Source organism: Hermetia illucens, chromosome 1, assembly GCF_905115235.1.
Source record: "Hermetia illucens chromosome 1, iHerIll2.2.curated.20191125, whole genome shotgun sequence".
In the NCBI taxonomy this organism is placed as follows: Eukaryota; Metazoa; Arthropoda; class Insecta; order Diptera; family Stratiomyidae; genus Hermetia; species Hermetia illucens.
This window is the reverse complement of record NC_051849.1, coordinates 112,410,795-112,421,878: the sequence shown is the minus strand read 5'-3', so window position 1 is coordinate 112,421,878 and position 11,084 is coordinate 112,410,795.

Below are 11,084 nucleotides of genomic sequence, written 5' to 3'. Positions count from 1 at the left end.
TTCAACAATGCAATTGCGATAATGGCGTGCTTTTGGATAAAAAAATTGGTCCATGCAATATAAAAAAGTGTCCAGGAGTAAGGAATTCCGAATATGTAATGCAGTGAACATTAAACAAACCGAGCAAAAATTGTAAGAGATATATACTTGCCGCAAAAAAACGCATAATAGAAATTTTTCGGAAATTTAACGTTTGCAAGTAATTCCCAGAATGAAATAAATGCCTACCTGCTCCCAGTTTTTTGTATAAATTATTTGTTAATTGTCCATTTAGAAAACAAGTCGGAATACCGAAAGCTTCAGGTATAAAAGTTTTGTGTTCATCTTATCTGAGGAACTTTCCATGCAAGGTTTTCTTTTTGCGGATAGCTAGAAATTCAGAATATACCTTCTGTCAGATATACAGTGAGTGTCAGCTTATTTGATGCAAGGGAAAAATGAAATTCTAAACTAATTTTACGGAAAAACTATATAAGGCATCGAAAAGGTAAGCATGTCACCAAAAATATATATGATGTTTTATAACACCAATTTGCGCTAAAAGTTGCTGGTTTTGTGTTATTTGATCTTTAAAGTATTAATTTTATTAGACGTTCGACGAATTTAGGAATTTTCGTTCGACGAATTAGAACTTAGAGTATATTTCACCTACAAGAAAATAAAAAGATTCATTCTTCTTGTTTTTTAATATGCGTTGTTTCTGCTTGATATCATTTCTGCACGAAATGCATGCTTTCCGAGTTATTTGCGAAAACCATTGAAAAACATGTACTTTTTCGATAAAAAACGACATCTTTGAACATGAATAGCTCGAAAACTACTAGTTGTGCCAACAATTTTCACTAAACATTTTTAGCGTACAATTGACCATTTAATCGATTTCTGCGGTTATTTCGAAAAAATGTCCACCCTTTAGGAGGGTGTAACGTCCCTCGGGGGAGGCGCACGTCGGTGCTATATGACATTTGTTTCTTATGCCACCCTCTACCCCACCCTAAATTTCATGTCAATAGGCTTTGACTGAAAGAATTCGGAGGTCGCATCATATTTTTAGCTTTAATAACTTCAGCCCTTGTCTCGTTCACAAGCGGAGTCTGCTCGTGATCGGTTTCGCCATTTGGTTCTATCAAAAGCCTGATCTGGATGCAATCCGGAGACTTTCAAATCCCCATCCAGCACATCAAGCCGCCACTGTTTCGGCCGACTTTTAAGTGGCTTACCATTGTTTTCGATGTTCAGACCAATCTTGTTAAGTGAATTCTCATTAGCGCAAATTACGTGACCATACCATCAAAGATGGCTCGCTCGTAATTTTTATAATTTACTATTTTATAGAATAGCACAAATTGACTAGTTCTTTATTCTTAGACAATAAGGACATCCGCTTTGTAAAAACAATAAGACGCGATTTATCAATCAGAAAACGTAAAATTATAGTTAAATTACACAGCGCCGAGGGTAGATGCTACTCCCAAGTCGCTGGCCAACTAAATATTAAACGTACTACGATGGAACAAGTCGGCATGGTCCTACCAAGTTTGGTGGAAATCACTAACAAAGTTATAATAAATCAAAATTGTAGCCTCGGTGCAAATTCTAGCAATTCGAATATCAGTAGCACGTGAAAGTGAATAAATAATAGTAATAATCGTTGGCGCAACAATCCATATTGGATCAGGGCCTTGAAGTGTGTTAGAGCACTTCATTCAAGACCATAACGGTACACTACAGGATTACAGTACCCTGTACGAGGCAATATGGTCAGCATTGCTCTCGCCCGAGATGTTTGCCGTGATTTGACTCAGGTACTCATTCACGGCTGAGTCAACTGGTATCCGACGTCAAATCACGATACAAATTCCACTGCCACCAGTGTGATGAACCGTGATCTTCCGCACGGCAACCTTGTGCTCTAACCACTTAGCTATCCGGACACGTGAATATTCCGATAATATACGCATATACATTACGTGCTAAGTACAAATGGGACAAAAATCCACTCAACCTAGATTGGTTTCAGCTAATACAACTACTTTTTTTTAGGGATTAGTGGTCCTGAGTCCGCCATTTACAGAAGAGCGGAGCGGAGCCAGTTGGTGGTTAAATTAGTTCAGCCCACAATTCAGTAGATAACGGGTCGCACTAATTCATAATTAATCCCTAAACAGAAAGTAGTTGCACTACCGTAAACTTTTTTAACATATACCTAAGCATATGTCTATCTTGAGTAATTGATACTGACATTAATATAATAATTAAGAAGAATCAAGAAAGGAAAACTGAAATAACTCGCGTTCATGTGAGTTCACTTTATATGATGATGACGTCGCACACAGCTTGGAGCACAATGAATTCACGTGGAAAACAAACTAAAAACTAAAACTAAACTACCTTAATAGAGACGTGAAGTCTCGGGGCGGAGTGATACCACCGACAATTTCAATCCCAAAGGATAATGATAAGGGAGAGGATTAACTCACAGAAACCTAACGCGCAAGAAATGGATGGGGAAATATCAGTTCTGAGCCGATTCGGACATCTACGCAACGAGCGGCCCCCGTCTTCCCTTCTTCTTCAAGGGGGGCCAGATATTATGGTGGCCCTGCGGCGACACACCCCAACCTAATCATTCACCCCATGCCGCTTTAAACATAATGGGGTAAACCCTACATAAATGGAAGGACCAACGCTTTCTGGGAGAGGGTGAGGGAGCGATAAGAAGTCTAGAGCTGAAAAGACTATTTTTTTATAAGTACTAAGGCGAATAAAAAATTTTCTTTTCGGAAAATAAAACAGTGAATAACACTTTATTTAAATGTAATAATAATTAATAATAAGGGCAACCGGACACTGAACGAAAGATCGCAGAACGAGCGTATAAATCGATTTGCGTATTTTGCGGCTTCCGCCAAAGTCTGCTATAGTTAAACCCAATTTTGTTCGTCTGATTCAACATGTCTAATCATTAGATATCTATCGAGGCGGTCAACGTCGTGACAATAAGAAGACCAAATATATAGGGAACATAGCCCCATTCTTTCACGGAAATCAAGCCTAAATTCTAAGATATACAAATATATTTATCTATTTGCATCTTTTCATGGCAATTAAGCCTAAATTTTTGGATATACGAGAGTAATTATCAGAATAAACTACACAACTAGAAATAATTATTAATAAATTTATGCCGGATAGACGGAATGTGTCCTCAAAGCATCATACCGAAATTCGCTCTATTACACGCTAAATTGTTTCTCGATGGAAGTAGTGATATCGTTCTAAATATATGCACCACGGCGCATTGATTCTGTAACGATTACCTTACATTTAATGTAAAAGTCCTTACTCGAAATGCTCAAGTCTTTTAATTTATCGTTCGGGGAACTTAGACATTGTCGTCGACATGGTGCTTTCCCTCTTGGCAGTGGTAGATTCGGTAGACGAGGTTGTCTCCTCTGATATTGCAGCCTCCTCATCTTGCACAGCTACCGCCTTCTGATGTCATTCCTCTCGCTATTAATCTGGTATTGTACGATGACTGTGACTAAGTCCTGGGATTTGAACTCCTTCAGCATGGTTGCTGCTAACCGTCTTGGCTTCAGGTTTCAAGGTCTCGATCTTATGGATCTTTCATCGTAAAAGATTCTAGCCGCCTTTGCTCATCCAATGGCACAGATTCTATTAAATCGAATCCATGGATCTTGCGTCAGAAAAATGTAGGGGCAGTCCTGCATTAATATAACAATTAAAGAGATTTCACTAGTGATTCTATTTGCAGAAGCGACACTGCCAAAACGCAATCCCAATTCTCGAAGTTGCTGGAAATGCAAAGAGCCTAGGAATACCTAGTCTAAGCAAAGGATCCGAATTTGCAAAGAGCGGGTATTCTCTTTGGAAATTCGTCCAGAATCTCATGCGGAGATTTCAGCCGGAGCGTAGAAAAGAGTGATTTCGCGAATACTGAAACTATTTCCTGCAGTATGGCGTGGTGTTGCTGATGCAGTCGCCTACACCCTCCTCGACTCTTGGTCACCAATTTCCGCTATGACCTTAAGCCGAACAGGCTCCCTGATGAGGCCAAGCTTGTGTCGAGTCGCCCACGGTTAACTGTTTCGACACCGTCCATTACAGAAGCTCGACCGAGTCACCAGTTAGACGCCTGCCAGGTAGCTTCCCCAGTGAGTAATCAACAAGACTGTAAAGTTCATGCATTTTTCTCACTGACCTCATGAGAAGCTGCAGTGGCATACTGCCATTCAGGTTGAAGCTATCCATCCCCCTCCTTTCACAACCGGGTTTGGGACCGGGTACGGCAAAGTTTCCTTCTTTTATGATTTTATAATCATAAAAAAATTGTATTTTGTATTTTCATGAAATTTTATTTATTGAATAGAAAAACCATGAATTCCCTGTAATCTCTCCTTGGTTTGAGGCCTTCCTCTTGTAATTCTCACATTTCACGTCAAATGGGCATCCTCCAATATAATGGCTTGAGGGGGAAACCTCAATGGCTACAACTCATACATAACACATCTCAGGCAGGAGAAACATCGATTGAGGATGCGATCCGTTCTGGATCCTTCTTTTGGACCACGGCACTCGGGTTCAGAATTAATTTTTTTGTTGTCGTTTCAATTTCTATTTAACTCGCGTATTGATCTTTCTGTAGGCTCGAGCGAATTCCTATTTTCTTTTTCTTCAGCCTTGGTCCTGTTCACAAGCTGGGTTGGCTCATCGTGATTGGTTTCGCCATTTGGTTCTATCGTCTCGATGCAATCGCAGCGCTTTTAAATCCCCATTCAGCGTATCAAGTCACCATTTTTTCGGTCGGCTTCTTGATCACTTACTATCGACTTCGATGTTCAGACCAATCTTGACAAGTGAATTCTCGTAAGCGCGAATTATGTGACTATACCATGAGACGTACTTCTCGCAATTTTTCCGCATATCGATTGCATATATCCTCATTTCGGATGTAATCAGAACGTGTCACGCCACAAGTCAAACGCAACAGCTTTGTCTTCATTACCGTAAGACGCCGTTCATTGTCTTTTATAGTCGGCGAAAACCCAGAACCATTGAGGGCGACAGGATAGACGATATTGCGGTAAATTTTAGATTTGAGACGTTCGTTGATACGTCGATCACAAACGATACAAGTTGTGGAACGCCATTTCATCCAAGTTCCGTTAATGCGAAAAGCAATTTCATAATGCAGTTCCCCATTGGCTGATAGCTTTGACCCGAGATATTTAAAACGTTTAGTTCTGGGCAGATCACTGCCATTGACAGTAATTGTGTTTGTTTCATGGGGATCGTTCGTCAAAAACTCAGTTTTATTCAGATTGAATACTTTCTTTTTCGGGTCGTGGTAGAACCTAGCGAACTCAGATTGAACCCAGCGCACGCGTTCTTCTGGCACTAAGTGTTGTCGTAGAGCATATCAGATGAGTTGGTGTAGCACATTGTCAAACGTTTTCTCCATACGATACGTCGTCAAATCCGGTTTGATTCACGGTTATTTCAACAGTTTCACGAATACGGTTGTGAAGAATGTTAAAAAATCTTCATGGTATGGGAAAGTAATCGGATCGGGCGGTAATTTGAAGATTCCTTTTGCTATATTGGGGCGGTGGTACTTTCTTGCCAGTCAGATGGTGTTAAAGAAGTCACTGAGCCACAGTGTTCGGTCTTAGCTCTTCGTTTTCCAGAGCTCAGATGTGGTGTCGTCAGGTTCTGTTGCTTTCCATTATTTGATTCGTTTTATTTCTTCTTCGACATCAATTTCGCTGACAAGTACAACTGCTCTAAATGTCGGCAATGATGGTGGAAGTGAAGGATGAGCAAATTCTTCAGTTGAAATCTATCCGCCGCGGCCCGACGGTCGATAAGCAAAGTACCAGTCTTGTCATTAAAGCAACAGAAGTGTTCGATACTCTATTTGCGTTCGTTTCGGCTTTTGGCAAGTCGATATAGATCTCCCTCTCACCCCCATCCCGAGTGTCCAGTTTATCGTAAAGGCTTTTGTAATGGACCGCTCGGGTAACAACTTTGCTTTCCGGTTTGGATTTTTATAAATTTGCCAATTGTACGAGAAACTTGTGGTGGAGGCTTTTCTTTTCACGGACTTTCATTTGAACATCGTCATTCCAAAGCAAAGTATCTCGATTGATGTACCGCTTTCCTGGCTTGGTGACCCCGAGGGTTGCATTAGCCGCTTTGTGGATCGTGTCTTTAATTTGGTTCAACAATTTTTCCACAGTTCGTAATGATTGGTAACCGTGTAAGTGACATCATTTCTTCTTTATTCCTACAAGGTCACCACCATGTAATGCGCGGTGGGCCAGTGCGTTCCACACGCTGTTTCATAGGTGGCTTGAATCAACGGCTGATACTGAGGTGTGATGGTCTCAAAGGGAATGGTTTTGCAATCAGTGACGGTGGTAAAATGTCGGTATCTTATGAACATATAGTCGATTTGCGTTTTACTGTTCTCACTATAAAATGTAGGAAAGATGAAAGAATCTTTTGATGAACCATGTATTCATAAGTACAAGGCAAAATCGATAATACGCTCGCCCCTCTGAATGCGCGCTCCAAACTCGTTCCTCCATGCACCCGTTACCGTCTGCCTTCTCTCCCACTATGACCATTAAGGTCGCCGGCAATGATGATATAGTCAACAACTTCACAGGCGTTACAAGTCTTTTCATCGAGAAGTTGCCAGAAGGCACCATTCTCGGCATCAGGTGGAGCTGTCTGTGGTGCGTGCGCGGTGAAGAAGTGAATAATGCGATCAGCTGATATAATGGTGGGCTTCATCACTCGGTCATCAAATCGTTCGACTTCTTTAATGGCATTCAAGGAGCACTTGTATTTAGTGTGTGGGCTACCAAAATAGAGAAGTTTATAGACATTTTGACCGCGTTCAGTTTCTATGTCGCAACTTTTGGACCAGACCATTGGGTTTTTTGAAGTGCGCAGATGTTAATGCGCCTTTTCCAAAGGGCTCTTGCTAATTCTTCGATCTTTCCATTTAGTGTGCCAACATTTAGCGTGCAGATACGCATTTGTTTTGCTCGGAATAACTTACTTACAGTCCTGACGCCTGTCCATGCGTCAAGAGCCCTTGCCCATTTCTCGACAGGACCGAGGCCCGTCCTATTGCGTCGACTGAGGTGGACGCCCTAGCATTTTTCCAATGCCTGCTACTCGATCCGATCATGTTGTTTCTAACGGCATTGGATACATTTTCTTGGTCGGTCTGTCGCGGGGCGTGTCACGAAGAAAGATCAGGTGGGATTTAGCATAGTGGGAATAACTCCAACTATACTTTATTTATCTCTTCCCCTGATCTCAGCATTTTATTTTTGTTTTACTGAGGATGCTCGCGCGAATTCCCATGCCTATTGAACTTTTTGGTTTGGTTGGTTGGTCCTGTTTTCAGAAAAACTAGTTTTTGTTTTACACAAAACCTTATTACAATCGGTTAACTGTCTGTCTGTCCGGCACACGCATTTTTCTCGGGGACGTTTATAGCGATTGACACAGAATTTGGCGAAAGATGGGAACTGTGAACGCTCACGCATACAGTGAGTAACATCTGGTTCCGCTGAATTTAAGGGGAGTTCCCATACAGTAAAAGGGGTCAGCAATTTTTTTTTTACCAAATATAGTCATGTGTATCATGGGTATCAAATGAAAAGTCTGGATTTCCGAAACCGCCTTTAGTTTTGACATTTGTTCGAAAGGTGGGGAGTGCAGGGGGATCGAAAGTGATAATTTCTTTAATGGACGTGTTCTCAGAAACTACCCAACCGAAAACCAACTATATAATACCTAGGCTTCGAAATACCCACCACAACGATATCCTTTCAAATAAAGTTAATAATAGTATATTATTATAATTTTTAGTAATTGGCAGTAAATTTTGCTGTAGGCTATAATATGGAGCATGAGGTTACCAAATTTGGTGGTTGGCAAATAGACACTCAAATGGCTTTATATAAGAAATACACAAAACCTTTGATACCTGAAGCGTCCAGTCCTTATTAAAATCAGTTTACTGTCTGTCTGTCTATCTGTCCGTCCGTCTTTTTTTTTGAGGAGGTGGAAATCTTCAAAAGACACTGGTCTGGACACACCAGAAGCGTGTGGGATTTTTACCCACTAAAACCACCCCTGACTCCCTCCCTGCCCCGCGGGACCACCATAAGGTATTACATCACGGGACGAAGTCTGCTCACTCTAGCTTAATCCCATTTCTTCTATACGCGGCGCACGTGATCGCGCTTTTTTCCTTTCCTCTGCCTTTCGCAGTTTATCTTGAATAGATGCGATCATGGAGTTGACCGCATTCCAATTCTCTTGATGTGCTAGCATTTTCGGCACCAGATTTACTGGTACCAGCACCTCTAGATTCCTCCTTTCTTCCACAAATCTCGGACAGTGGAAGAATACATGCTCTGGGTTCTCTGGGACTCCATCACAATTCGGACACTCGGGTAAGGTCTCCAATTTAAACCTGTGAAGGTATTAGGGATATCCTCCATGTCCCGTGAGAAACTGGGTGGACGCCTCTCCAACCACTCCTTGATGGCAGGAATGAGCCGGTGAGTCCACCGATCCTTTCCCGAGCGTTCCCACCGCTCTTGCCATCTATTTATGGATCTCTCCCTTTCAGCGTTCTTCGTCTGCAATAAGGGAGAGGTTGGCTTCGCATGGTATATAACATATTCGCCATCTCATCTGTGTCCGTGAGTCTGTCTGTCTGTCCGTCACACGCATTTTTCTCCGAGACGATTATAGCGATTGACACCAAATTTGGTAGAAAGATGGGAAATGTGAACGCTCACACATACAGTGAGTTACCTCCTTTGAATTTAAGGGGGGGTCCCCATACATGCAAAAGGAGAGTGTAAATTTTTTTTTCATCAAATATAGTCATGTGGGTTATCAAATGAAAGGTCTCGGTTAGTATTTTTCGAAGCTGGTCTTGGTTTTGTCATTTGTTGGAAAGCTGGGGAGTGCGGGGGGTTGGAAGTGATCATTTCTTTAAGAGAGCCATTCTCAGAAACTATCCAACCCAAAAATTTGAAAAAAAATCAGGAGGCTGCCACTATACGGTGCCTGGGCTCCGAAATACCTTCCATACCATCTGTTAAAATAAAGTTAATAATAGTAATATATATTTTTTTTGTAATTGGCTTGAAACCCCCCTTAAATTCACCCTAGCACCACCAATGATGTAAGATCGCACTGATGATGGTCGGAATTGTGTCGCTGCGAGTAGTAAAGCGGTGCTGGTCTGCGGATAGCAGGAAACCCTCGACAAATCCCTGGTGCGTTATTTTGTAGTAGGAGTGGATGAGGAAGAGGCTCATTTCTTTAGTCCACCTTATCCGCTCTCTGCGCGAACCTGCTGAAGTGGCCGCCACAGACTATAGCGAAACAACTGCAGCAGGCAGGGCAATGCAATTTGTCGTCGATGTGTTTAGAAGTCGAACCGCCCCACGACTAACGATTTCGACGTCGCGCTGTCCATTACGGGAGCCCGACCCAGTCACCAAGTCAGACGACTCCCGCCGGTTAGCCGTACCGGACCTTAAAATCCTCTTCTTCTCATCTTTGGTAGTGCATTTTATTCCTAGCTGCCAGGTGTGGTGATAGCTTCCTCAGTGAGTAATCTGCAAAACAGCAAAGTTCCTGCACTGTCCTCACCTATCCGCGGCCAATTCAAAAACTCAATACTACTTTTAACTTTGAATCATATGCACTTGCAAATTTACAAATCATATTGGAAACTTAAGCATTCTTATTAATTCGATCGGACCAATGGACCAAATAATTCATTAGCAACCAATTCTGCTGCTTTGGAGGCAAATTTGAAAACAACTCGACAAGAATATAGTTCATCCCAATCGTGTTTTGTGTGACCTTATCAAAATCGATTCAATGTTTGACTGTTTGTCTATCTGTCTGTTTGCCTCATCAAATATGCTCGGAAACGGCTTATTACTGATGTAGATAAGTATGTATGTAAAAATGAATGTACGTGCATATATGTACACTGTAGACCTGGGATGACTCCCAGCTGACGACAACGGAAGGCACTGCGAACGAAGGAGAAGTTTGTTCTACACCACCAAGTGTGGCGATACCCAGAGAAATCAGACGCAAGAAGCGGAACTTTCGGCGGAAGCAGTTTCAGTTAGCGACGGTATTCATATTAGATTACACTCATGTCTACAAACATAACAGTTAGTGGAGTTAACCTGTACTATGTCAAAGCCTGTTCCTTTTCTGGCATTAAGGCTGGCAAAGTTGCTTATTCTGGTCTAAGAGCCATGAGTTCTTTTTAACAAAATATGTGTGAATATACCTTATGATCCATTGTGTCCTATGAATGCAGAAGCAAATGGCCTGAAACTCTTAATAGGTTGTGATGCGAACGGGCAGCATACTAATGATACGCAGTAGCAAATGCAATCCTTGAGGAGAGAAGCCCACCCAACAAAGTGGAGCTCCCCAGGTGGCTAAGGACTCCTGAGGCAATAGGAAATCAATTGGAAATTCTGAATAGCACTTTGAAGAGGCTTGTCTTATTTCCGAGGCCAACGCGATAAAATGTTAGGCGATGACGGCTTTACGGTTTCTTACCAGGACAAGGGCAAATCGTCAGACGCTGCCTCACCTCGCCCTGGGAGCAGCGTGACAGAAGCAGCTCGCAGATGTTAAATGCTCCTTTATATAATTCGGAGTACACAACATGACTACGAATTATCATCATCAACGGCGCAACAACCGGTATCTGGTCTAGGCCTGCCTTAATAAGAAACTCCAGACATCCTGGTTTTTGCGCTGAGGTCCACCAATTCGATATCCCTAAAAGCCTACGCCATCGCTCCATCTTAGGCAAGGTCTGCCTCGCCTTCTTTTTCTCCAATAGATATTGCCCTTATAGACTTTCCGGGCTGGATCATCCTCATCCATACGGGATTAAGTGACCCGCTCACCGTAACCTATTGAGCTGGATTTTATCCACAACCGGACGGTCATGGTATCGCTCATAGATTTCGTCGTTA